This window comes from Rattus norvegicus, assembly GCF_036323735.1.
Source record: "Rattus norvegicus strain BN/NHsdMcwi chromosome Y unlocalized genomic scaffold, GRCr8 chrY_unlocalized_15, whole genome shotgun sequence".
NCBI classification, from domain to species: domain Eukaryota; kingdom Metazoa; phylum Chordata; class Mammalia; order Rodentia; family Muridae; genus Rattus; species Rattus norvegicus.
In genome coordinates, this window is record NW_026947373.1 from 352,611 (window position 1) to 377,612 (window position 25,002).

At 34.6% G+C, this 25,002-nt stretch overlaps 1 long non-coding RNA gene across 1 annotated transcript in view; it reads left to right on the top strand.

Moving 5' to 3' along the window:
- LOC120099659 (uncharacterized) overlaps nt 1-25,002 on the top strand; it is a 99,610-nt gene that overhangs the window by 45,736 nt on the left and 28,872 nt on the right. Inside the window, exon 5 of the long non-coding RNA XR_010062084.1 lies at nt 13,366-13,445. This is a non-coding gene — a long non-coding RNA (uncharacterized LOC120099659). The remainder of the gene's footprint in view (nt 1-13,365; nt 13,446-25,002) is intronic.

Genomic DNA, 25,002 nt, shown 5'->3' on the forward strand with positions numbered 1-25,002 from the left:
CACCCTGGAGAGGTTTAGCTTCTTCTGTGATGTCACACGTGTTGTCATGACAGCAACTGCCTCTCAGATATTCCTTCAGTACACCTAGGGTTTATTAATTGGCCTCTAGTTCAGAGTAAAGTGCCATTTGGGAGGGAGAACAAATATTATGAAGAGATCAGAGATGGGGAGAAGGAAACTGGCCTTCTGTATTGGTATAAAAGAAGAAGAAACTTGTGGTCAGTTGGAAAGCTCAGTGAGATCTGCGTAGGGGTAGAGTGGGTTCTTCAAGGAGAGAGTCTTGATCTGAGCCTTCCACATATGTGAATCAGGAGCTGGGAGCCTCTCAGAATCATCTGGACTTACCTGTTCTCATGCTTCTAAAAAGTCAGAGAGTTTATATCATTACTTTTTTTTCTCCCAAAAGGCAAGTCTTGGGAAGGGCATCATTGTTTTCCTGAGAGCACATGGGTTTTATTCTTTTTGCCCAGAAGAAAAACGTGGTGAGGATGACAAAGTATTGTGAACGTATTGAACACAAGAATTGTGTCCTCAGCTCAGAGTAAACTCCTCCATGCCTTGGATTACTACAGTTCAGGTTGTTTCTGACATTGATATCTGGAAAAGTGAACTCCTTCTGGTTAAGACTTCATCGTCTCAGTTTTTCCACTCTTATTTCTCTTATGTCACATACACAAATCCTACAAATAATTGACTTGCTCTTTGTTTTTGGGGGATGCTGGATTGATCCAAGAGATGAGGCGTATACTCCACAAATTAGTTAAAACCAATGTCAATAAAAGAAATCAGAATTCCTCTTCTCTCTTGAGAAAGCGTTCTGTGCATGAGCAATGCTTACATTTTAAACTTTAAGAGCTATGACTTGAAAACAGTAACAACTGAATCCCACTCTTCAAACAGCATTTCTCAGATATCTAGTGACTCAACTTTGATTTCATGAGTACTTGTAATTGCTCAGTTCTCATGATTGTAGGATTGAACTAGGTCATTACTGGACATAATTGTGTAGGGACAGTAAGAGCTTTGACAATTCTTCAAGTTGGAAAACCTAAGAAACCATCCTAGCAACAGCTTAATCCAAAATGGAGAAATCTGTGCTTGTGTAAAGCCCAGAGTTCTTGGGCACACCAATCTGTTGAAATATTAATTCTGCCAAACCCATTAGACTGCTTCTGTTACTCTTAATTGTTTTAATCTCATGAAATTTTTGCCTCTCTCCTTTTCTCTCTTTATAAATATCCCTCTAAACATGTTAACACTTTGCACTTTAAAAGTTGTCTTTTGTCCTATAGTAGAATATTTATAGTCAGATTCTTGAGTTTCATAAAAGTAGGTGATTTATTGTAGTAAAATGTTCTATTCACAATTTATTGTATTAATTTATTAATTCATCAAAAACTGACCTATTTATATTATCTACTTATCCTTTAAACTATAAAAGCTTTGATTTATTGAAGTCTTTACAGTCTTTCAGAATATTGGCTGTATCACTCTTATATGTATTCAGGATGGATCATGTGTACTTCTTATGTCTTCTTACTAATAGTATGCTTTATAACTATGCCAATCCATGATTTTTGTTATATATTTTAAGACTATTTTGAGTGCAATATTTCCCTGATTTCTCTCCCATAGTTTGAAATTGTAATACAGAAGAGATAATGAGTTTTTTTGTGTTAATTTTGCATTCCACTACCTCATGAATGTATTTTCAGCTTTAAGAAACTTATTTTTTCAGAGAAAAATTGTCTCTATTTATGATCACTTCTAGCTAATTCACAGTGGTCTTGGCATTTTAAATATTTTTATCCACAATATTTTATTATATATTATCAGATTATTGTGAGGGTATTTTTCAATAGATTTTCTAAAAGTATGATTTGGATTGGTGTAAATGAAGGCTAAGGAATTTTGTGTGTTACTATTGTATTCTGCTTTTATGAATGTATTTTGCACTCTTAAGAGACAGATACAATCTTAGAGTTTTTAAAATGGTACCATGATATCTGCATATGAGAACAATTTAACTTCTTAATTTTATTGTATTACCTGGATCTTCTTCAGTTGTCATAGAGCTTTAGCTAAAATTAAAAAATACTGTATTACATAGGTATGAAACCAGAGTATATACTTTTCTTGTTCCTGATTGCAGTGGAACTGCTTTGAACTTTTCTCTCTTTATCACAACGATAGTGGTGGGCTTGCTCTACTTTTCCTTTATTATGTTGAACTATATCATCTATAGCTATAACTTCTCCAGGACTTCTGCCTTGAATGAATATATTATTTTTTACCAGTAGTTTTTTAAATTTTTTTGCACCTAATAAAATAATGGTGTCTTTGTGCCTTTTATCATTCTATATACTACCATACATTTGTGTATATATATATATATATATATATATATATATATATATATATATATATATATATGTGTGTGTGTGTGTGTGTGTGTGTGTGTGTGTGTGTGTGTGTGTGTGTGTGTGTATAATAAATCAACTTGTATGTCTCACATTTAAGAACGCTTACCTGGTTGAAGAATAATTTTAACTTCGTCTTAAATCTGTTCACAAGGATTCTATTGAGAATATGTATGTATCAGTGGAAATTAGTCTGTAATACTCACTCTTCCTCTCTTTCTGTCAGTAGTCTGTAATTCTTTCTCCCTCTCTCTGTACCTTTCTGTTTTCTTCATTATCCTCCTGTCTCACTCTTTTTCCTTTTTTCTCTGTCAATTGTTGGATAATACCAGATTTAAAATAGAATTTTAATGTATTCAATGCTTTTGTCCACTTTATGGAATAGTCTAAGAAACTGTCAATGCTCTTTAAATGTCTAATCAAATTTTTAAACTGAATACATGTGGTCCTATGATATTTTCGGTGGGAGATATTAAATACCTGACTTTGTGTCATTGTTTAGTATAGTGCTGTTTAAATTATGCACATTGAGCTGATTTAATATTGGTATAACAAATACATATAGTAAATCATTAATGTTTTATAAAATATTATAGATTTCTGACTGTAAATATAAAAAGTGTTTTCTCCACGTCTCCTCTCTTCTCTTTTATTTTGTTAATCCCACTCTTTCTTTACTTAATTTGGCCAGAGGTTATGAGAATCTTGTTAATACTTTCCAAGAATGAACTCTTCTTTCATTCATTATATTGTTGTGTTCATTTTATTGATTTGAGCCATGATGAGTTGGATATACATATTATACCCCTTCCAAAAGGCTTAAAAGCCATCCTGAAAAAAGGGCAAAGAGACTGTAGGTGCAAAATTGTGGGTTACATCAGAGGGAAATCGTGTCTTCAGGATATGAGGAGTGCTGTCCTCATGACACATAGAAGCTGTGGTTTCCTGCACAGCATCAAGCCAGTCAACAGTCAAGAATGCAGTGAAAAGGCCTGAAAGCTGTTACTCCTAACTGACAGACTATGGACAGTTAGTGTCTTCTGATGGAGGTTTGATCATTAGTTGTAAGGGTTTATCATGGGGTTATTAAATAGTATTTTAATGTAGAAGTTACAGAAAAGTAGGATTCAAAGAAATAGAGTGTTGTGGGTAAAATTAATGGGAAAAGTGTCATCAAAATACTTTGGTGGAAATTCTCAAAAAATTAAACAATTAACGTCTATTCTACAATTTTATGTACATACAGAATGTTTTATTACATACGGAGATTTTATGAAGTGACCTTAATGAATTTTGTTAGCTACAACAGATCTGCCAATTCTGTGAGTTTATTGGGACCACATTATATGATTTGACCTTAGTAAATTTAATTTAAAGTGGCTATTTTCAAAAATACTAAGCATTATTTGCATGTACACATTCAGCAATGAGCTTCTATTAATCAAAATAAAAAACTAAAGAACTATATATCAAGAAAAAATAATTAAATTGGGCTACATATCTAAAAAATATTCACAATTGAAGAAACTCAAATCAATAAGAATCTTATGGCAAATATGTATCATCCTTTTACATTATGGAAATGCAAAACGAAATTATTCTGAGATTTTTCATCCCTTTCAGAATACTTAGTTTAATAACACATGAGCCAACTTACCTTTACTGTGTTATGGAGAAAAGGGGAATATTCCTATTCTCCTGGTGGGAAGGCAAACTTCTATAACACCTTTTAAAATCAATATGATGTTTCTTCTGTAATATGGAAATCAATATGCCTAATGATATAACTCGAGGGTATATGTCCAAATGTTGATTCATCCTAGTATATAGACCCTTGATAATTTGGAAATATTCTAGTTGTTCCTTAACAAATGAAGGCATAAAGAAAATGTGGTGCTTTTACAGATTGGAAAAAAGAAAGCATGTAATTTTCAGGACAAGGAATGTATCTTGAGAAAGTCATCATAATGAGGTAATCCAGATAAAAAAAGAAAAATGGGATTCAAATTCACTTTAATCTGAATGTTAATTCTCAAAACGGTGTATCTTTATGATCAGCTTAGTGCCCCTTCTGCATTTTGGGAAGTACAAATGTTCTTAAGGATTTCTCAGGGACACAGTCAGGAACAGGAATGTCAAATGTGAAGAAAAAGGGAAGAGGGCAACAATGGAGGGAATATAGGGAAGTACAGCAAAAATTGATAGGCATTTGAGGCATTGAATGGAAACCTAATGTGATAGAAATACAAAATATTTTTTTAATTATAAATCGAGGAAACTAAGGATTTATAGCTATAAGGACAGGAGATAAAACGTTGATTGGGTATATCTACGTAAAATTTCAAAACTAAGTATTTTATGAAAATTATGGATTGCAACATTAAGTACACCTGAAACAGTACAGATAATGAATAAATAGTCCTTAAGGGGACAGATGTGATTATGTCTATTTTAAAAATAATATCTTATATTATAAACAGTATATTCATTTGTTTATATTTTGAATGTCATTGCCCAAACTGGTATTTTTCTTGAATTCCCAAACCCATTTTGAATCTCTTCGTTTCTAATATGGTACTCCCCCATCTCCTTGCCCACTTCCACTTTAACCCTCCAACATCCCCCTTCTCTGGGATATGACGTCTCCACAGGACCAATTGACTACCTTCCCAGATATGGCAGATGAGGCAGTTGTCTTCTCAATATGTTCTACGGTCTATGTAGCAGAAGCCATTGCCTGAACCAAGTATTTTCTAGTTGGTAGTAAATTTCCTGAGTCTCTGAAATGTAAACTTAATGAGTCTGTTGTTCTACATATTAGACTCCAATCTCCTTCAGATCCTTCAGGCATTCCCCTAACTCTTCTTTTCTGGCTGTCAGGTTCTGTCCAATGGTTAGCTGTATCTACATCTGTCATGGTCAGATGATGGCGGAGCCCCTCAGAGGACAGACATATTAGGGTCTTATATGCAAGCACATCTTGAAATCAGGAATAGGGCCAGGATTTAGAGTCTGTGGATGAAATGATTCTTATAATGGGGTGGTCTCCTAAGGGTCGTCCCTTCAGTCTTTGCTCTGTTTTTGTATTTGCATATTTGTAGGCATTGGATATATATAGAATAAAGATTTTGAACTGTGTGGGCAGCACCATTCCTTCACTGGGGGGGCATTCCTAGCTACAGGTGGCAGTCTCTAGTGGTTCTATCTCTTTCCTGCTTGGTATTTCAACTACCATCATCCCATTAGGTTTATGGGATCCTCTTGCATCCCTGGCACCTGGGACATTCCTGGGGATACCCAAGTTCACCACCCAACACTGATGCTTATTGTCATTTATTCCACTTTTCCGCTGGAATCCTCTCTTGTCTCTTTTCATTGTTGCAAATCCCCCCACTTTGTCCATCATTCTCTACCTCTAAATAAGTCCTTCCATCCCTCTGCCTTCCATGATTATTTTCTTCTCCCTTCTAAGTTGGTTGCAAGCATCAGCAATTTGGCCTTCTAACGTGTTACCCTTCTTGTGGTAAATGGTCTGTATAGTGGGAATTCTGAGCTTTGGGGCTAACATCCACTTGTCACTAAGTTCATCCTGTGTTATTTCCTTTTTTATCTCTAACTTCACTAATTTCCAGCTCCATTCCTTTGCCTAAAAATTCTAGGTGTCCTCATTTTTAATACCTGAGTAGTGTTCCTTTGTTTAAATATAACACACTTTCTCTATTTATTCCTCAGTGGAATTGAGCTATATCACACTTGTTTCCAGCATTTGACTATTGTAAGTAAGGCTACTGTGAACCTGATCAACCACATGTCCTTGTTGTATGTGGATCATGTTTGTGTATATGTGTTGAAGTGAGTGGTAAAGCTGGTTCTCCAGGTTAAGCCATTTGCAATTTTCTCTGAACCTCCACATTGATATCCTAAGTGGCTGTACAGGTACTAATCTCACCAGCAATAGACGAGTGTACCACATTGTCTACATCCTAGCTTAGTCTGCTACTGCAACAGTTTTATATCTTAATCATTGTTATTGGTGTAATGTAGAATCTCTGGTTCATTTTGATTTGCCTTTTTCTGATAACTGTGGATGTTGAACATTTCTTGATGTTTTTCGCAGCTATTGATATACCTCAGTTGAGAATTCTTGGTTTAGCTCTCTAACCAATTTTAAAAGTTTGGATATTTGGTTGTCTGGGACAGTAAGGAAGGTGATATCAATGTGGAGGGGACAACCACTATAAAAGGTGAGGGGAAGAGTTTAGGGGTGATGGACAGGAAATATAAAAAGAATTAAAATGCACATAATTACACAATTTAATAAAAATGGAAAAAAGTAATCTTCCACTTCTAACATTTTACTGTTAAATAAATGTAGCTTTGAGATTTTATAAAATTTATATCCTATGGAAATTAAAATTGTATATGCACATAGAAGACAAGTGCTCAGCACTGTGTGTGCTGGTTATCTGGAGCCTGAGAATTATACTTGTGTTCTAGATCTAACTTTTAGAATATTTTTAGGACTGTTTTTAAAAATTATTTGTACAAAATATCTGAGCCTGACACTTCTATGTTGAATATGTCCATCTGTTTTTACAAAGATACAGAAAAGTTACTTAATCTTTTCAAAAATTTGTCAAATATATTTCAACACTGACTCAATATGAATTAGGGTGGATATTATAAGGTATTATTAACCTACTGTTTTCATATAAAAGCAAATTCTGTACCTAGTAATTTATTGAATCTTTTTATTTTTTATACTTTGTGAAATATCAAAATCTACATTTGCATCCCATTATCATTTACTTATAATATTAATTTCATATATTGTAATATGGCATAGATGCAATGGAAAATGGGAGAAATATGAGGACTGCTGAGAAGCATACAATCTCCTCTTTGTGAAGCTTGGCATATATCAAAATCAGAAAAGTAGAGTGACTGAAAGTCATATGTAAAAATGAAATTATTACAAATTGTGTATATGTATGAAAATGATAAGCAAGCTTCATCTTTAAGATTTTTAGTATTTAAAGGGAAAGTTACTTTAGATTGGTTTTATTGGAGGTCTTTCTGAGGAGGTTATTAGTTCTTAGTAACAAATGCCCACAAATATGATACTGTGCTATGTTTATTATTTTAAATTAATATTACCTGGATTAGGCACATGCTGGAAGAAGTTTCATCCACTATACTCCTGTCTGTTTAGAGATTGGATATACCAAAGATGAAAAGGGTTATCTTTGGTTCCTTATTGAATTTATTTAAATAAATGAATGTTTTAAAAAAGAAATATTAAAGAATATAACCATAACTGAACAGATTTTTGTCACAGATTATTGTTTTGTTCTCAGTATAGAGTTATTTCATTAAAGAGTCATGCATATTGTTAGTTTATCTGAGCCATTCATCACATTAAATCATCCAATAACCTTCAGCATGTTCAAGTTATCAACATCTATATTGTAACATGTACCAAATTTCAACTTTATTTTCTTTTCTGCTCTATTACACTTTGATGCCATTTTTTCTAGTATTTACCATGGATTTATAAATAAACCTGCTTATGTAATCCACTCAGAGTAACGTGTAAATATTCTTCAACAACTTTCACTCAATATGAATGTTCAGGTCTTTTACACTTTTTTTTTACAATTGCATGAAGCACTTCCCTGCATGAGGTCTTCTACAAACTCTTCTTCTTTTCCACAAGTGTTCCTCCTATGCTTCCTGTCACATAGACAACTTTCAGTTTTAGGTCTGAGAAGAACCAGCACTTTGTAACAACTTTGTTTTTCTTGTCTAAAATTTCATTGGAACAAACTGTTGGTACATAATTTACTAGGGGAAAAATAGATCATTTTGGTTTTGGGGATTTAGCTCAATGGGAGATTGCTTGCCTAGCAAGCTCAAGGCCCTGGGTTCGGTCCCCAGCTACCAAAAAAATAAAAAGATCATTTTATTATCTCATATAACGAGCATTTAAAAAAAGATTGATGTTGAAAATAGTACTGAAAACAGAGAAGGGGATAGTGATCACATTTGTGACAGAGAAATAATAGTTACCTCTACGAGAGCAATGTTAGTAAAGATTAAAAGTGATTCATCATGAATAATTTTCATGATAGCATATGAGGATCTATTAGAGACTTATATAGTGATAGGATTTGAGGTAGAATTCAGAGCAGGGTGTAAATTGACGGTTGATTTGAACATGGATAAAAAGTATGATGTTATGCATTTAAGGAACAAAGACAATAGGATGGAATAATTTGACAGATTGATGTAAATGAGGTTAAGTATTTCATGTTTTTATCTACCTGGGTGGAAGTGTCAAATAGTCATTTTATTTTAAAGATTATGTCTGATATATCTCCCTTAGGTATTAAAATATGAACAAAATTCACATTTAAAATTTTGCTCCATATTAGAAGATATTTTAATCTTTCAATACTAATTATTTCATAATTGATGATTCTGAGTTTGTGATATTTGTCTACTTATCACCTGTGATCTTTCATCAATGTAACTATGCATGTATGAATGTATGTATGTATGTATCTATATATCTATATATCTTTCTATCTATCACTCTGATCTATCACATATTGAAGTCATTTGATATAGTTTCTACCTCACATAGGTCTAATAGTATCCTGAAAATATATCACATGCTGGAAAAGCTAATTAGTTATGTCTCATGCTAAAACATATATACAGTCACATAACTAAAGTAAATATTTGTGTTTTTATGAAAAAGATAAAAAATTGATAGCAAAAAAATTAATGACCCATATTGAATCTATTTTCTGAGCAGTACTTTAAAATGAATCAAAATTAATGAAGCAGCTTTTAAAATTCTTGAGTCCTGATGAATATATGAGAAAATTTTCATAATATTAGAAAATAGAGTGTATTTGTATGTTACATATATATACACAAATACACATACAAATATATATATATATGTATGTATATATACATATATATATGTATATATATATACTCATGTGGCCACATACACATATATACATATACACATATATAAACAAGTATACAAAATATAAACATATGTCCTTATGTACACATACACATATATACAAATATACACATACATACATACATACATACATACATACAAACATACATCTATACCTACATACATACATGCTTTTACAAAGCAAAATCCTTGCTTTAAAAGAATTTGCCTAGGCATGACGTATATGGTTTAGCCAAATAAGAGTAAAATGATGTTATTGCTAAATGGCTCTGACTGAGTACTCATTTCTGCTGGTTTAACATGATGATGGTTCTACCAATCTGACTTCTATGTACTTGGGGATTGAAATGATGTCCTTTGCTACTCTAACTCAATCATACACTTTTCCAAAAATAAGTCATTCCTTATCCCTACAACTAGATGGCATGTAACTTTAACCACACATAATAGGAGAATTAACAGAAGAGCCTCATGTCTTACAAACATTATTTTATAAACTTGCTTGAAATCATAGTTTTGATAATTATCATTTTGACCAAAGGCACCATCAGGCTTACATATTCACCTTTTTCTAACTAACTGTATTTTATTTAATACAACGGTAAGAATAAGTTACTGCTTTTGAGGTGGTTTTAAGAGTTTGCAGTACCATTACAGATCATAGATTGTAAGTGTTTTTAAACTTTTTATATTGGAAACATGGTCAAAGGATCTACACTGTCTTGATTTTTCTCCTCTCATCACATATTGAATTACCCATTTCAACATTAGCAGCAATAGGTGTAAATGATTGGAATACCCTCTATCTCTCTGAGGAGAAAATGATGCACAGGATTACTCAGCTACAGTAATATATTTGTAGCAGTAACAAACATTGCCAACATCTTATATTGTTCCAATCGAAATCTGGCTATGCAGACTTAGAGAAACAAAGAAAGCAGCAGCAACAATGTTTGTGGATCTTGAGTCTCTGCTGATCTTCAATTCCCTGAGAGAAGCACAGCATAGAACTTCTCTCTGTCCAGGTTACTGACAGAAGCCTGGCTGTCCTACTAGGTTGTGCCACTGCTGCTGTTTCCTGTTTGTTATGACAACTCTACAGAACTGAACTAATAGTGTATTCATGAAATGTTTGCTAATGGAACAAGCTACGTATTCCAACTTGAGAACAAAAATTTTGCTTTCCAGAAAACACAGATGGGAGTTGCTCCAATGAACTTTTCTAAACAGGGCCACCACCCACAATCCACAATACCCCCCATCCTTTCTTTTACCTCTGGTTGCTGGAGGGCTACAGGGATGTTAAGCTTTTAAGCGTCGTCAGCAAATATTGATATTTGGAAAAAATTAAGTTTATCTTGAAGAATTATGAGCTGTGGGCTATCCTTGGGGTGTAATATCACTCAGGCATTTGATGTACGCTACATGGAAGGAACCTGAGGATGCCAAGTTAACAGCAAAATGACGGATATTTTCTGGTGCTGCATATATCAATGAATATAAAGTTTTTTATCAACAGTGGTAAGAAGCAGGAGGTTTGGCGTCTGGGAGGAGAGAGAAGGAAGATGGTTACTATGTGTAAAATGCATGGCATCTCAGCTCCATAAATTCAAAGAGATCTGGGTCAGAGAGGGAGTGACAGGCACACACCAGAGATTCTGAGCACTATACCAAAAGTGGTAAAATGCTAAGTTTTTTGCTGTATATATTTTGATACCAAACCAAACCAAACCAAACCAAACAAAACAAAACAAAACAAAAAAAAAAGAAATAAAGAACCATGATTGTGTATAAAGATCTGCTGAAAGTAATTTGTCTGAGGCTCTCAATATTCAACACTAAATAAATAATCTAAAATAAATGATGACCCACTCACTCATGGAGCTGGCCACCAAGTAATATTGGCAATAGTCTTTTGAAACAGCACTGAAACCCATAGCAAGTGTTCACTGCACAATATGTGGAAAATATTTGCATGTTTTTTTTCAGTGTGAATCAAGCTCTGGTTGCATGTGTTCATGCATTTGTGTGAACATTAAGCTTCCTAAGGTTCAGGCTCACTGACCATTGTTTTCCTGCTGCAAGGACAGCACTGTCAGCATTGAATCATAATAAGCTGTTGTCCAGTGAATGAAGAAGGAAGTGAGGGACTAAATACCAATCAAAGAGTACACATGGAAGCATCCATGACTTCAGCCTCATATGTAGAAGAGGATGTCATTTTTCCGGCATAAATAGGATGAAAGGCCTTGGTCCTATGAAGTCTGGTTTCCCTAGTGTAGGGGAAGGCCAGAGTGTTGAGGTGTGAGTGGACAGGCAGGATTGGCAGCAAACTCACAGAAGCATGGGGAGGGTGGATGGGAAAGAGGGGAACCAGGAAGGCTATAACATTTGAAATGTAAATACATAAAATATCCAATTAAAAAAGAAGGACATGAGTGAGAAAGGAACAGGAGGCTAACCTCAAAGAAATGAGAGCTTCTAGATGATGGCTTAAGTTAAAAGATTCAAGAATCTTCATTATGTATGAAAGACAAGGGTCAGCAGACTATAGCATTTCTTGTTCTTAAAGGAAAGTAATTGAAATAATAGTTCCATTTTCTTATATGAACACACAAACTCATTGGAAAGAAAAATAGACAGTTGGTATTATTGGTTTTATTGGTTAAGAAGAATTGGCATATCTTCCAACATAGCTTAAACCACTATCAGAAAGATTTTTATGGGATAAGACAGCAATAGAGAGTATTGGGTCAGTGTTGGGATACATGTATCTTCCATGTATTTTCAGTCACATACAAACAGCTTTTTAAACTGTGAAAATATAAAATTATTAATTGATTGAATGAAATCATACGATTTTAATTCCTTACATGAAGCAGTACTGTTTCTGTGTAAGACTTCCACAATTAGAATAATATTACGAGTTGAATTCATTTAAAAAATTTTTAAAAGTGCTGTGGTATAGTGATGGAATACAGCATCTAAAGTCTTACTGTCTGGGATGGAATACTGGCTCTCCATTATCTAATCATAAATCAAATAAGAATGTAAAGAGACAAGTGCCTCTGAGAAAACACTCACTATAAAATATAAAATGCCTTATACATTCAAAAGAATACTATAAATATTTTAGATCTTCCAAAAGGACATAAGGATGATCATTTTAGACTGGGTTCATATTGCCATACAATATATTGTATTTAAATTTCAAAGCTCACACGTGTGAAGTTTTGTTGGTCAGAACTGTTTTCAAGCTATAAAGCTTTAATTTTCTACCTGACTTACTGCTTTAATTCTAATTGATTGATTTTTATTGCAACATTCTATGTTGCCAAATTTTTGTCTGCTCTGTGATAGCAACAACCATTTGTGTGCAGGTGTATTTGTCAAACATGTAGAACCAGAATAAATCTGTTGTGCCATGGTGAATGGAATTACAATAGGTAAAGTTTATATGATATATTTTGATATTAAGTACATGAATAAAGAAACTCTGTAGTACATATATTTTTGCAAAATTGATTGTAAATATTTTGAGATGAAAATGTAAGAGCATGTTATTTGAGAAAATGAGAAATCCTCATTGGCAGAATGCAAAAAAAAATTAAGATACTCATTCTGAATTGCAAGGGAATGCAAAATCAGAATTAACAAGAGTAATTTGATGGGATGGCTATTGTGTATGTAGTATTTCTATGTCACAAAATTTTACCCTTATATTAGTACTCATTTGTACATTAAAAAACAAAATAACCAAACTGAATTTTTTTCTTGTACGACAGTTTAAAAAGAACCCAAATGCTATCCTTTGAAATTCTTTTAAAACTTATTTTCCATTAGATAAATATCTCCTTTAATTAGAGTAGAATGCCTTTTTTCTATAAAACTTTTGCTAACTTGAGACATGCAAAAATGAATTTTCCTTTCTTTTTCCAAAAGCCAATACCAGCGTACATGAAGAAAGTCCATAAGTAGTGAGAAAGATCATTCCTGAAGTTCTTCAATAATCGTTTCCTTTTGTAAGTGAAATTTTTCCAAGTGTGTGAAAATTAATCTAACTATTGTCATTTCCATCAGTAGATGTAGAAAAAACAATGATATAAAAAATGGAATTCACTGCTACAGTAAACTCATTAAAGGTAAACCATTCCTGCAAGCTACAGAAACTTTTCCAAGCAATTCCAATTGAAATTCTTACACAAATTCTTTTTATAATATATGTAGTAAACAAAACACTCCCATACAAACAGTAATATCTTTGCACTTAAGTTCAAATTAAATTCAAACTTTCTCTCTATATAGAGTCTTATTCATTAATCTATTATTACTTTGGAATGAATAAAAGATAATATGGATTGTGTTGGGTAGCAGGCAGCAATCAGAAGGCTCAACCTCTTTGTGGTAATCTAATAGATATGAATTTCATTACTCCATGAATGTTTCAGCAAGATTCTTCCCTTTTAATATTCCCAGTCTTTTGATTTGTTTCCAGATATCACGGATCCCATAATGGTTGGAATAAAAAGGGTTCACTATGTCATGATAGTAAACTTAGTCTTAGAAATTCCCTGTTAGTTGCTACCTCTTGAATAAGGACGTTTGAATCAGATCATGCAACTTGAATCCACAGAGATGTCATCCCTGCCAAAATCATTGCTGAAAATGGAATTTGAAAACAGAAATTTTGAGTACACATTCAGCAATATTTATAAAGTCCCATATCAAGGAATGTACAATAAGAAAGTAAAATACAGTATTCATTCAATTGAAGGTCTGTTGGGAAAAACTTGCATTGGAAAACAGAAAACCTACAAAATTGAACTGTATTTCATGAAAAGTACCTGGGAATAAATAATTATTATTCAGAAGAATCTCCTCTACTCCATGTTACAAGATCTTTTCTATCCATTCCAAGCCCTTGAATAACATATTCTTTAGAGAGATGGAGTACATAAAGGTTTCCACTGAATCACAGGAGACATACCATGAAAGGGCACCCTCAAATCTAGTCAATGTAAGGAAAGCTGTTTAGCCAGTAGGGACTGGCAGTTCTCAGTGACATCATGATTAGGATCTGCCTGAAAAATCTCTTGCAAGCTGGAGAGCTTTATCTTCTTCTGTGATGTCACAAGTTTTGTCATGATTGCATCTGCCTCTCAGGTATTCCTTCAGAACCTCTAAGGTTTAGTAATTGTCATATAATTCAGTGTAAACAGCTATTAGGGAGTGAAAACAAAGAGGATGAAGAGATCAGAAATGGGGAGAAGGAAGATGCCTTTCTGTCTTGGTCTAATAAAAGGAAGAAAGATGTGTGCTTGGGAAAGCTCAGTGACTCCTTGGCAAGGGTTGAGTGCTATTGCTGAACAGAAAACATTGATTTTAGCCTTCCACATGTGGGATTCAGGAGCTGGGGTCCTCTTAGATGCATCTGGATATCTCTGTTCTTATGGTTCCTGGAAAGCATAGAGTTTATATCATTCATTTCTTTATTCCAAAAGGAACGTGTTGGGAATGGCACAGTTTTTCCGTGAGAGCTCATGGCCTTCATTCTTTTTGTCCAAATGAAAAAGGTCCCACAGAAGAATGGAAAGACAAGTTTTGTGTCCTCAGCTCAGAGTAAACTCCTCCATGCTTTGGATTCCAAAAGTGCAGTTTCTATCTGACTCTGATATTTGGGAGAGAGAAGTGCTTCTAGTTGAGACTTCATCATCTCTGTCTTTCCAATAATATTACTCTGAATAACACTTTAGATTTCTGAGTCAATAGGCATGATTAGGTGACAGTTTTCTTATCATTTATATCATTCTTTTATTTACATTTGGCAAATTTTAGTGGTTTCTTAAACTGGATATTTTGATATATACATGTAAAATAATATTTTCTTTCTCATTTTCTTTCACATAAGATCCCTACATATTCACTATCCCTTCTTTAACCACACTTTCTGTCCCTTGACAATCCCTTGAACTAGAAGATAATCCTAGGTTATATCAAGGCCTTCTCCTTCCATTGGTGCCCATCAATGCCATTCTCTGCCACATATTCATTTAGGGCTATTGGTCTGTCCATGTAAAGTCTTTGAATATTGTACTAGTACCAGGAAGCTCTGGTTCATTGGCAAAGTTGTTCTTATGGTGTTGAAAGCACCTTCAACTCTTGCAATCCTTTCTCAAAATCTACCAACAAGAGGGCAGTTTTCAGTTCACTGCTTTGCAACTAGCATTCACTTCTGTATTTGACATGCTCTAGCTGTGTCCCTCAGGATCTATCTACATCCGGTTTCTTGGTGGCAAATATATATATATATATATATATATATATATATATATATATATATATATATGTATGTATTTTTGGTGACTCCTACAGTATGAAGTTAGGTGGAATTTTAACATGGATTATGCGCAACTAGGTGAAGAAGGTAGAATCCACAAAGGCATTGCAAAATAGACTTTCTCCTGTTCTTATGAACCTATTGAAGTTGAGGTTTCACTGGTCCAGAAGCCATTCTTCTTTCTTCCAATCCTCCTCTATCTTATGTTTGGTCTTAAGAAAAAATCATGGTAAAACATCCTAAACCCTTAAATATGACCATGAGACACTGGAATGTAGATATTGCAGATGATATCAAAAGCGACTAAAGAAGAGAATTCTATGCTCCATGTGGTCCTTTGCTTTACTGATATCTGGAAATTTTGGATAAAATAGGATTTCAAAGTTTATCATTTGTTGTCGGTACACCATATTTACACTGTTATTCTCAGTCTGTAGCTGTGCGCCTTTGTTGAGAAATCATTGCAAAAAATGGAAGTGGAAATCCGAATTTTTAAGTACACATTCGGGAACATTTATAAAATCACCTATCAAGGAATATACAATAAAAAATGAAATACAATATTCAGTCAACTAAGGGTCTGTAGAGAAAATACTGGCCTTTGGAGGACAGAGAAATCCTAGAAATTGAACTGTATTTCATAGTAATGAACCTGGGAACAAAATATTATCTAGGAGAATCGCTAACATCCCATGTTCCTAAATCTTTTCTATCCATGCCAAGTCCCTGACCAAATTTCACCATTCAGAGCATGTAACCAATAACGAAGCAAAGAACAGTTTGCAGCTTTAGAGAGATGGAGTTCATAAAGGTTTCCACTGTGTCACAGGAGATATACCAGGAAATGTCACCCTTGTATCTGGTTCATGTAAGAAAAGCTGTTCAGCATATAGGCTATGACTGGTGTCAGTGACATCATCATTAGGCCCTCCTTGAAAACTCTGTTGTAACCTGGAGATCCCTAGCTTTTTCTGTGATGTCCTAAGTGTTGTTGTAACTGAAACTCCCTTTCAGATATTCCTTCAGGACCTCTAGGGTTTACAAATTGGCCTGTAATTCAGAGTAAACAGCCATTTGAGAGGGAGAACAAAGAACATGAAAAGATCAGAGAAGGGGAGAAGGAAGTTGGTCTTCTGTCTTCGTCTAAAATAAAAGGAAAAAATATGTGGTCCTTGGGAAAACTCAGTGAGACCTTGGTATAGATTGAATCAGAATGCGGAAGAGATAGCCTTGACCTGAGTCTTCCACATCAAGAGCTGCGAGCCTCTCAGAAGCATCTAGACTTCTCAGTTCCTATGGCTTCTGGAAGTCAGAGATTTTATATCATTCATTTCTTTATTCCAAAAGCCAAGTGTTTGGAAAGTAACAGATATTTTCTTGAGAGCTCATGGCATTCATTCTTTCTGTCAATTATAAAAAAGTCCTAAGTAAGAAGGGAAAGACAAGTATTGTGTCCTCTGGTCAGTGTAAACTTCTCTATGCTTCGGATGCCAATAGTGCAGTTTGTTTCTTATACTAATGTCTGGGAGAAAGAAGTGCTTCTAGTTGAGATTTCAACATCTCAGTCTTTCCACTACTATTTACACTGACTAACACTTTAGATTTCTCAGTCAATTGGTGAGATAAGCTTGCAGTTTTCCTCTCTTTTATTTCTTTAATTTTTAAATTTTTTTAGCAAAACTCTCAAATCTCATCCTGGGTGATGATGTAGATTAGACCCATTAAATGAAATGAAGAATTAGAAAAAATCTCCTGATGATGAAAGTGGTAAGGAAATCATATTGATGTATCATAAATGCAGTGCCAAGAGCAATATTCAGTCTAGTCTGGGGAGATGCTGCCTTCATCAGAGACCACAGACCTTTAGTGGAGTATGACTCAGTACTAAACTGGGAAGGGAAAATTATGGTTGATATTGTTCTAGTAGATCTCACAACATGAATAAGTGTTTCTTCCAGATAAATGAGTGATTATTGTAAAGCAACTCCCGGAATGAACTTATGAGACCCACCATTAGCCTGTGAAATAATGTGTTAAAGAAGAAATCTGTGTCTCTCCAGGGACAAACTGTTGCTTTCAAACCAACAGTAAAGTGTCCATTCTATGAATGATACATAGATATACACACATTATAACAGGATGGACACAGAGTTTCTTCAGGTCCATGAATTAGGTATTCAGCAGTTGACCTGACTCAGCAATAAAGGTAATTTTTGCCAACTCTTGAGACCTGAGCTCCTTCACTAGGAGCCCCATGATTGAAGGAAAGACCAAACTTCAGACAACGTGTCTCAGATTTTATTTAGTTCAGGTTTCATGGTCTTGGTCCTCAGAGGGAAAGACATCTTGTTTTCCAATTCTTGTTTATCCTATAATCCTTCTCTCTGATGCACTCATGCAAATAAATTACTGTGCATTTCATTGATAGGTTATTATTGCTATTTTAATTCTCTTGCCAAGAACTATAGAAAATAAGAATAACTGTATCAAAGCATCATATGAAAATCACACTAAGGGAATGTGGCCATTGGACATTTGTAACTGAGCTGAAAATCTTACTAGAGACAAACTGCTGTAGAAGGTCTTCTATAGATACCTGGTGTAGTAGTTGTTGTTCCCCAACAGATACTAAAGGATGAATATCTCTCTACAGAGGAATCAGACTAGTCACAATGATCACAGACTATGGACCACATAATTTAACAATGGCTGACTATTTGTAAAGTCCTAGAATGTTTTATTAGTTTATTAGTCCAATAGGCTAGATGTCTCATCTGGTAATTGGTATATGGATAAATCTTCAGTATGTAGGTTCTAATGTCTGTGAGGGTTTGGTAGCAATGTGACTGCAAGCAGGAAAGGTAAAAGCTTCTTTCTTCCATGTTTTCTATGGGGATTCAAATAGAATGCATGGTTAATAATACATTGGGATTGCCATTCTCAAACAGACCAGTATCTTCAACTAAACATTCTTTTCTGGGAAGATGCATCCTGTCAGCATGGCTCATGTGTATGTGAACTGCAAGATCTTGTGTGGGAAGGCAGTCCTGTTCATCAATCCCAATTGCCCCTATTACAGAAATATCCAAGACTTCCTCAATCAACTCCTTTGCAAACATGGTCTTCTGAGATTTGAAGACATTACATCTACTAACAACACAAATGGGATTCAAGATTACTTGCAAAAGCTCACTGGAGTGAGAATAGTTCCTTGGTTCTTTATATGTAGAGAAAGAATGCATAGGCAGACACAGTGATCTAATCTACCTGCAAAAGAATGGGGAGCTGATGATGTGCCTGAAGCAGATTGGAGCTCTGCACTTATAAAAGGGGTGGCAGTAAAAGCCCATGCTGACAGGAGACATTCAGCCATCCTGAAGCCAGGCAGAGAGTTGATGTGTGTCACAGAAGATGTCAGCATTTTCTTATAATTGACATTTTCAACAAATTGGCTTTTATTCTATTACTCAGTGCAAAAATCGGTTGCTGTTTGCCTCAAAAATTGTGGTAGGAAAATTTAAGGGGCAACAGAGGTTTGATTATTCAGTCTTCATGTGCTGACATGTCTCTACCTCTAAGTCTATGTTCCACAATCCAATGCATTTAAATCTACAGAAAATCAGTTACTGTTTCTCTACCATGCCGATCTGCTGAAGTCATTTTACAGAAGTCCACTTCCTAGTAATTATTAAATGAATGAATATTTAGAAGTTGTTTATGATCTACACACAGGCCGTTCACACCAAAAGCATGTACCATACCACTTCTGCATTTGCAGCTCTCAGCCATCCTACAACCCACAGATTTCCACATTTGTTTGAGGATGCTGTTTGAAAAACAGATGAATAGATTTATTATAGTTGTTCTTCACTGTACCCATATTAACACAGACGGCAGAGCATATGATGCATTCAGCTCTGTTTGTAGTGTTTAATTGCCCATAAGGTCCCAAACAGTTGTGAGTTGATTCTGTCAGAGTACCAGCAAAGTCAAATATGAAATGCAAAATTTCAGAACTCTCCTTCCAAGACTGTTTGTGAAAGAAGTTGTTTGCAAAACACTGTCCTAATAAATTTATTCCATTCTCACTTTGATATTTTGCTTTGATGTCTTGAAGTGACGTTTATTATTGATATGCAGGTCCCCTCTATGGTCTCCAGTGAGAAATATTCATTCCTCAAATGAATGTATCTGCAGATGCCTGAAAAAATAAATATAACAATTAGATCTTGATAAAGTTCTAGGTTAAAGATGCAACATCCTACTCCAAAGATCCATATAAGAAATACATTTGACCTTGAACTTATGCAGAAATTTGACACATATTCCCTCTGTCCTTGGAGTTTAATTAATCTCAGATGAATAATTGACAAGCAAGAATAGCCTTTAGAATCATTTTACCCTCTTCACTTATAGTTTTGAGCAAATGGAACACTAAAAGATCACAAAGAAGAAATGGTTATAATCAAAAGTTACATGTGGTTCAGCTCTAACTCTCATGGTCAAGGTGACTTTGGACACACTCATTATGGTCATGGACTGTTCTCATAAGACTCTGCAGGAGGTTGTTGCTACTGCCTCCCTTTAAGCTCCAGGATGACCAAGCCACCAGAGCTGATCATGTTCCCTTAGAATGCACTTAAAAGCCACATACGCTGAGGAACTTTTGATGTGCTTTAGCTCTATTTTCAGTTTTTTTAAGCCTCTACCAAACAGCAAGCTACCCTTTTTACTCCCTACTCAACACCTCTAAATCTGCTCTAGCTCAGTTGCTCAGTTGACATTAGTCATTGCTCACCACCCCAAGTATGCTCTAATCTTACTGTGATTCTAATATCCTGCCTGCTACACCAATTGCCACTCCATACTAGATATCACATGACTGGTAGCTCTTACTCCATCTGAAGTACTAAATCCTTTCTCCACCCTTGTGTCTACTAACCTGCCTGCAGGAATACTAGATATCCACACAACTGCTTGGCCAAGAACATCTTTATTGAACTATACAGAATCAATTTGGGAACAGGACATTAAGTGTTCACAGGAAGATTCCCGATCTAAGAATCAAAACGAGACCATACAAGACTCAATCCATGTCTCTGGTTTTGGAAGGGAGATAGAGCAGTTAGAATTTCGGAGTCGAAATTCAAATAATTATAATATATATGTAGTATTAATTATGCCAGGATAAAAGGATCCATGAAAGTGGAAATGGGTAACATTAAAGGCAAAAAAAAAAAAAAAACACAAAACAAAAAAAAAAACAAAAAAAAAAAAAACATACTATAGCCAACAATGTGGACCTGTCAGAAAGGCTGGGCTTTTTCCGGCCATCTGAATTTGTACTTGAAATTCTTCTGACCAATTATTGATCTCTGCATGTAGAAAAGAATAAAAAGAAAAAGAAAACAAAATAAAATAAAAAATCAACAAAATGTAACAATAAGAAAAAGCAAAAGCTTATCAACCTTATTTCTAAAAAAAGAAGATCGAGTGAAGATTGTTTGAGGTTCTCATTTTCAACTACAACTACAAGCCACCAATAGCTTTCAATGCAAAAATTATTCATTATTTTATTTGAATCTTCTCTGTTTGTCAAAGAAACAAGGTTTATACGATGCAAAAACAGGAAACAGAAACAAATCATACTGTAGAGTTCACCACTGATATTACTATGGTGACTGTGGGCAATGCGGAGAATACGTGTTTGACAATGGGTCTTGAGGTTTTCTATATGCTGGCAATATTTATGACTCTGATATGAGTTAGAGTCATCACCAAATCATCACTAAATGAACTGCTTCTTTTCTTTGGAGCACAAGATGTGGCAAACACTTGACTGACTATGATTTGTAATTTGGACCTAGCATCTGTAGTAAAGCTAAGGCATCTGATGGAAAATCCTCCACCAAAACACTGGATTGTCAATGTTGTTGCCAGCCAAAAACCATGTCCTGAGTCTACCCTGCAATCTCTAGAAGAGGTTTCAAAATGTCAAACTTCACAATATTTTATTTGTGGCTTTGTCTTGTTGTCACTTTTTATTTTAAATAAAGTGTGATTTCTGGCATAATCCTTCTAATTTCTTCCTCATATAGAACTTCACTTTTGACCTCAAATTCCATTCATGAAGGGGTACTCTTATCTTTTGTTGGCTAAGTTTTCTATTTTCCTTTTATGGCTTGCTGTGATTGCTTATTGTGGCTGTCTAAAATATGCATTATTGATCAACTGACTCCATCAGAATGGCTTGTAGGCATCAGTATTTTGCATTTTCTTGATGGCTACATGATGTTTGGGGATATTGCCCACTGTGGATGGTACCAACACTAGTAAGCTGAGGAGGTTATAGAGAAAAGGTAGCTGAGCAGATTAGTAAGCAGAGTTCATGCTTCCGTGTGTCCTTTTCTTGTATTCCATCATGAACTGTAACTTGTGAGGTGAAAAAAACCTTCAATTTCCCACCTTGGCACTTTTATGATTACTATAATATAGTAGTACTAACAGGAACATTTGGCATTTTCTGGAGATCTGATCTGATAGTCTAGCCTCCTGTTGGTATGTAACCTCACCATTTAAATCAATAAATTAATCCTGGACGCTCCAATCCTTTGAAATATTCACTCTGCCAACAACATCACACTGTGTATGTAACCCTTACATTTTTTAATCTCTCTCCTCTTTTTTCTCTTTAAAATTATCTCCCTAAACATGCTAACATTTTTTAATCTCATATTTTTCCTCCCTCTTTGTTTCTCTTTAAAATTATCTCCCTAAACATGCTAGCACTTTGCACTTTAAAGTTGTCCTCTGTCCTATAGTAGAATAATTATAGTCAAATTCTTGAGTTTCATATAAGTGGGTGATTTATTGTAGTAAAATTTTCTAATCAATATTTATTGCATTAGCTTTATTAATTAATTAACAATTGACATTATTATATTATCTACTTATACTTAAAACTATAAAAGCTTTGATTTATTCAAGTCTTTAAGGTCCTTCAGAACATCAGCTGGAACATTTCCTTATATATTCTGGATGGATCATCATTACTTCATATGTCTTCTAACTGATAGTATGCTTTATAACTTTGCTAATCCAGGGTATCTTGTTATGTATTTTAAGAGTGTTTCAAGTGGAATATTTCTCTGATTTTTCTCCCATTGCTTGAAATTGGAAAACAGGAAAGATAATGTGTTCTGAGTATTCACTTTGAATTCTACTATTTATGAATGTATTTTCAACTTTAAGAAACTTAATCTTTTAGAGAACAATTGTCTCTATTCAGGATCACTTCTATCTAATTCATAGTGGTCTTTGCATTTTAAATATTTTTATCCACAATATTTAATTTTATATTTTCAGATTATTGTGAGGGGAATTTTACCCATATTTTCTCACAGTATGGTTTGTATTGGCAAAAAGTAAAGCTAAGGAATTTTGTGTGTTCATATGATGTTCTGCTTTTATGACCCTATTTTTCAGTCTTAAGAGACTGAAACATTTTTTGAGTTTTTAAAATGGTATGACAACATCTGCAAATGAGAACATTTTGATTTCTTCGTTTTTCATTTGTATTCCCTGGATCTTCTTCAGTTGTCATATTGTTGTAACTAAAATTACAAATACTATAATACATAGGTATGAAACCAGTGTATATTCTTGTCTTCTCCTGCTTGTAGTGGAACTACATTTGATTTTTCTCTCTTTAGCAAGATGATTTTGGTAGGCTTCTTGTACCTTGCCTTTATTATGTTGAACTATATCCTCCATACCTACAGCTTCCCCAGGACTAATCAAACTTGTATGTCTGGGATTTGAAGAAAGCTTATCTGGTTGAATATTATTTTTAATGTTGACTTGAATCTGTTCACAAGTATTTTTTGAGAATATGTGTGTATAGGTGTAAATTATTGTGTAATACTCTCTCTTCCTCTCTTTGTGTCAGTCATCTGTAACTTTTTCTCCCTCTCTCATTACCTTCCCTTTTGCCTCATTGTCCCCCTGTCTCACTCTCTCTCCTTATTTTCTCTGTCATTGTTAGATAATATCAGATTCAAAAATATAATTTTAATGTATTCAATCCTTTTCTCTACTTTATGAAATAGTCTTAGACATTTTAAATGCTATTTAAATGTATATTCATTTTTTTTCAACTGAATACATGTGGTCTATGATATTTGAGGTGGGAGAAATTAAATACCGATTCTATGTAATTGTTTAGTATAGAGCTGTTTAAATTTGAAAAAATGAGCTGATTTAATATTGATAAATCAAATACATCTAGTATTTATTGTCACTTCCAACCCCGACCAGCAGGAAAGGAGTGACACCCCACATTCTTCTCAAAGCAGTTAATTCAGGAACCCTTTTGTCTGCAAGCAGGAACAATGCCTCCATCCAGCCCCCGAGCCCACTCCCTTATATCCTCCCTCAACCACCTCAATGGTCCAGTCTGCATAACCTCCATTCATAGGTCCACGTCACATGGCCTGATCTATCCTCATCGTGAGCCTGGGCAGCTCTCACGATTGGGCGTGGCTTAATTTCAGGTGCTAGTCTTGAGACTTGGCAGCAGTCCCGGGCTCTATCTTGGGATTACCGCTACACCCGCTACCCACAGTAAATCACGAATGCTTTAAAATATATTCTAGATTTTGGACTGTAAATCTAAATAATCTGTGTTTTCTCCATGTTTCCTATATTCTCTTTCATTTTATTAATTCAAACCTTTCATTACCTAACATGGCCAGAGGTTATGACAATCTTGTTTACTTTCCAGGAGTGACCTCTTCCTTTCATTCATTATATAGTTGTCTACATTTTATTGATTTCAGCCATAATGAGTTGGATATGCATGTTATACCCCAAGACTAAAAAGCCATCCTGAAACAAGGTGCTAAGAGACTGTAGGTGCCCAAATTGTGGGTGGGATCAGACATAAAGACCGTCGTCTGGATACAAGAAGTGATACTCTCATTTCACATAGCAGCTGTGGTTTCCTGCACATCTTCAAGCCAGTCAACAGTCCAGAATGCAGTATAAATGCCTGAAAGCTGTTACTCCTAACTGACACACTGTGGACAGTTAGTGGCTTTTGTTGGTGGATTGAAAAATTTTTTGTAAGGGATTATCATGGGATTATTAAACAGTATTTTAATGTAGAAGTTACAGAAAAGTAGGATTCAAAGAAATAGAGTGATGTTGACAAAATAAATGGGTAAATTGTCCTCAAATACTTT